This window comes from Chrysochloris asiatica, unplaced genomic scaffold (genome assembly GCF_000296735.1).
Source record: "Chrysochloris asiatica unplaced genomic scaffold, ChrAsi1.0 scaffold00082, whole genome shotgun sequence".
Taxonomy (NCBI): Eukaryota; Metazoa; Chordata; class Mammalia; order Afrosoricida; family Chrysochloridae; genus Chrysochloris; species Chrysochloris asiatica.
The window spans coordinates 11,115,897-11,120,718 of NW_006408600.1; positions in this window are offsets into that span (position 1 = coordinate 11,115,897).

The following is a 4,822-nucleotide window of genomic DNA, read 5'->3' on the forward strand; positions in this document are numbered from 1 at the left end:
TTTGAGTCCATTCCAAAGAAAGGTGACCAAATAGAATGTGGAAACCATCTAGCAGTAAAATAATTTTTAAATAGTTGTAGAAGCACATTGATAAGGAGCTGCCACAAATTCAAAGCAGGTTCAGAAGAGTACATGGAATGAAAAAAATTTTAAAAGTACATGGAATGAGGGATATGACAGCAGATATCAGATGGATATTTTCACCATACTTATTCAATCTGGATATTGAGCAAATAATTTGGGAAACTGGATTTTATGAAGAACATTGTATCTGGATTGGAGGAAGACTCATTAACAACCTGCCATACGCAGATGAAACAATCTTGCTAGCCGGAAGTGAAGGGAACTTGAAATACCTACTGGTGGTCACTTAAATGTATAGAAACAAAAATCCTTACAACTGATCCAATAAATAGCATCATGATAAACGAAGAAAAGTTTGAAGTTGTCAAAGACTTCCTTTTGCCTAGATTCACACTCAACACTCTTGGATTCAGCAGTCAATAAATTAAAAGACATATTGCATTAGGGACATCTAATGTAAAATATCTCTTTAAGTGTTGAAAAGTAAAGATGTCACTTAGAGGACTAAGGCGCATAAGTCATGATATTATCAAATGCCTCACATGCATAAATAAGGAAAACCTTATGTATTTGAATCATGGTAATTTCATCTTTCTTCAGACATGTTGTCAGGAGGTACCAATCCCTGAAGAAGCATATCATATTTGGTAAGGTATGGTGGTGGTGGTTGTTATGTGCCATGGAGTCGGTTTTGACTCATAGTGACCCTGTACAGGGTTTCTGAGGCTGTAAATCTATACAGGAGCAGAAAGCTTCCTCTTTCTCCCATGGAACAGCTGGGTAGTTTCAAACTGCTGACCTTGTGGTTCGCAGCCCATTTCGTAACCACTACGTTACAGGGTCACCAAATAGAGGAAGACCCCCAACAAAATGGATTGACACAGTGGCAACAACAACAGCTCAAATATAACAACAATCATGAAGATGGTACATAACCCAGCAGTGTTACATTCTGTTATGCATATGGTCGCTGTGAGTCAAAATTGACTCAATAACACCTAACAACAACAACATGAAGTCTAGAAGCACTTAGTCTATGCCAAAAAAATTGAAGACAACTACTTGGCTAACTAGCAGTGATTCATACATGTGCCCTTTCTAAAGAAAGGTGGCCCAACAGAATGTGGAAACTAGTAAATAATATCAGTAATATCACATGTAAGAAAAATTTTGCTGAACATAATTCCAAAATGTTTGCAGCACCACATCAACAGGGAATTGCCCCAAATTCAAACCAGATTCAGAAAAGGATTTGGAAGTAGGGATACCATTGCTGATGTCAGATAGATCTTGACTAAAAACAGAGAATGCCAGAAATATGTTTACTTGTATTTTATAAACTATACAAAGGCATTCATCTGTGTGGACCATAAGAAACTGTGAACAACATTGCAAAGACTGGGAATTCCAAAACACATAATTGTGCTTATGAGGAAATTGCATACAGACCAAGGAACAATTTTTCAAACAGAACAAAGTGATAGTGAATGGTTTAAAGCAGGAAAGATCCAAGTTATATCCTTTCACGGTACTTAGTATAGCTGTATGCTGAGAAAATAATACAAGAAGCTGGATTATAATGAAAAAGAATGGTGTAAAGAGGCATCATGACTGAAGGAAAGCTCACTAATAACCTGTGACATGCAGATGATACAACCTTGCTTGCTGAAAGTGAAGAGGACTTGAACCATTTCCTTATGAAGATCAAAGAACACAGCCTTTGGTGTGAATTACAACTTAATGTAAATGAAACAAAAATCCTCACAATTGGGCCAATAAACATAATAAACAAAGAAAAGTTCAACGTTATTCAAAGTTTGATTTTACTTGAATCTGCAATCAACACTAATGGAATTAGTGTCAAGAAATCAAATGATGTATTTTATGGGACATATCTGCTACACAAGATATTTTTAAAGTGCTAAAAAGTGAACATGTCACTTTTAGGACTGAAATGCACCTAACCCAAGCCATGATATTTTCAATCACCTCATATGTGTGTGAAAGTTGGACAGTGAATAAAGAAGACCATTAAGAATCAATGCATTTTAATTGTGGTGTTAGCAAATTATATTGAAAATACAATCGCCTGCTAGAATAACAAACAAATCTGTCTTGGAAGTATAGCCAGAATATTCCTAAGTAGCAAGGACTGTGAGACATTTTAGACATGTTATCAGAAGTGACCAATACCTGAAAAAAGAGATCATGCTTGGTAAAATAGAGCGACATCAAACAAAAGAAGATGGATTGACACAGTGACCACAACAATAGGCTCAAACATAACCATTGTGAGGATGCCACAGGACCAGACAGTATTTGTTTTCTGTTGTGCATAGGGTTGCCATGAGTCGGAACCACTCTACTACACCTAGCACAAGAACAACCTAATTCTGCAAGGATGAATGGACTGGTGAGAATACCTATCAGGAAAATAGCTGAAGGAATTAGTATGTCGTTATACTAATGTGAACCTGTTTTTCTTATAGTAACTTAAACACTGTCCTCTTAATTCCGGACAGTCATAATCTTCCAAACAGTCCTTTGTGCTTCCGGATGCATTATGTGACTGGCCTATATTTTTGTTTTGTTGGGGGGAAAGTAAAGTTTAAATTTGGAATGATATGGTGGATAGAAAAGATAGGAAACTCATAAAAAGCCTGCAGGGAGAGTAGCCATTACAACTGAAGCCACCTTGATTTCACTCACATTTTTAAAAGGAATTTTGCCTTCCACAGTGTATCAAGATTCAAGCCAATCTCATCTGGATCTCAAAGGGGCAAGGTGGCCCCTGCTGACATCTGGGTTACATATTTAATACCTAAACATTCAGGGAGGGTGGATCAATCATGCTGACTCTTTTGATTTCATGTAAACAAAATAACCAATAGATGGACTGATTGCTTCACTTGTTTGGGATTTCTATATACACAGCCACATGTCAATGATCACCAAAAGCATCATCTTCAAATTCAAAGCAATGCATGGGACTGTGCAATCTATGTTATGAAGTACAATGCATATAAGAATCTTTCTCAGTCCTCAATTCCCCAAGACACAATAAGTAACAGCCATTGAGGGCAAGAGATGATCACTTAACCAGAATACAATAATAATATTCTGAATGATATCTTCTTTGCTACTTTTTCTTTAGTCAGCAGTGTGACATTTTACTATTCATTGTTCTTTCAGCAATATGACGGACTGAGGAAAAAAACAAAACATACTTATATTTTTAAATGCCTATTAAGTGTTAAAGAATGGGGAAATATTGATATTTTTATTTCAAAAAATAGGAGTGTCTATATGTTACTATTTATTAATTTACTTTTTGAAAAATCAATGCTATTTAAACTATAAAAAATGAGCAAGTTGTTATTCATTGCTTTAAATAAATAATTGGGAGTCACATTTAATGTTGTTATTAAAAGTGCCATCAAGTTGATTCCAACCCATAGCGACCCTGTATAGGGTTTTCAAGGAGTGGATGGTGAGTTTGAGCAGCTAACTTTGCAGTTCAAACCAACCTTGCAGTCGAGTGCTTATCTGACAGTACCACACCATCATTTACTAATTGACACATTATACTTCTAAAATTAATTGCACACACACTGTGAAAAATAAAATTTTCTTTTTAAAGTACGGCTTCCTCTACTTACTTGTAGCTTATACACTTCCGTGTTATTTTGGAAAATGAGATTTCAATGAGTTACATGGTTGTTAAGCTATACATAACCTAAGGTACCAAAGTAAATAACAAAAATACTTAAATACTTCTGTAGATATCACTTAATAAGGATTATAGATCTAGGATTGTATCACATAATCTGACCCAAGAGTAGAAAAAAGACTAGAATTTTCCTTTCTGTTTGTTGTTTTAGTTAAGTGTCTTTGAGTTGATTGTGACTTATAATGACCCTGTAAAGGTTTTCCATAACTGTCATTCTTGCAGGAGCAGAAAGCATTATCTTTCTACCACAGAGTGGCTGGTGAGCCTGACCTGCTGACTTTGTGGTTCACAGTCCAGTGTTATTCTCTTAAGCCATCACACTCCTTTGTATTAATTTAGGATTCTGAAGTTAATTTATTTTAGAGGTTATTTTTAATTTTCAGAATATAAATCAATTTTATAAAAACCATCTAGTAGTTGTCTTTCATATTCCTTTGCAGTCCCCTTTTCATTCTTCAGTTATTGCTGAGCTTCAGGCTAAGTTCTTTACTGGTCTCAGTCCACATGTTCTCTTTTAGCATTTTTCTTCCAGAACTACAGCTCTAATTGCCATCTATAAAACATATACTGTATTTAATTCTCACCAAATAGAATACAAAGAAACCAAATTGACCAGACCTATTGAGTCCTGGTGTGGCACTATGGGATAAACACTGGATTGCTAACCACAAGGTCAGTGGTTCGAACCCACCAGCAACTCCTCAGAAACCCTATATACAACACTATGAGTCAAAACCAACTCAAAGGCACTTAACAAAAGTTAAATATCATCAGCCAAGAAAAATCCAGGGACAGACTGTAGAACACACCATCAATTGCTTATAAGTAAGTTCACCTTAAAGTTGAAAAAATAAATAAAACAAGTCTGCAAGAGTCAAAATATGAATAAATTTTGATATTTTGAATATATACCATCTTAATTTAGAGACCATCTTAAGAACAGATTTGATACAGTAAACACCGATGAATGAAAAGAAGAAAACTTGTGGGATGACATAAAGAACATCG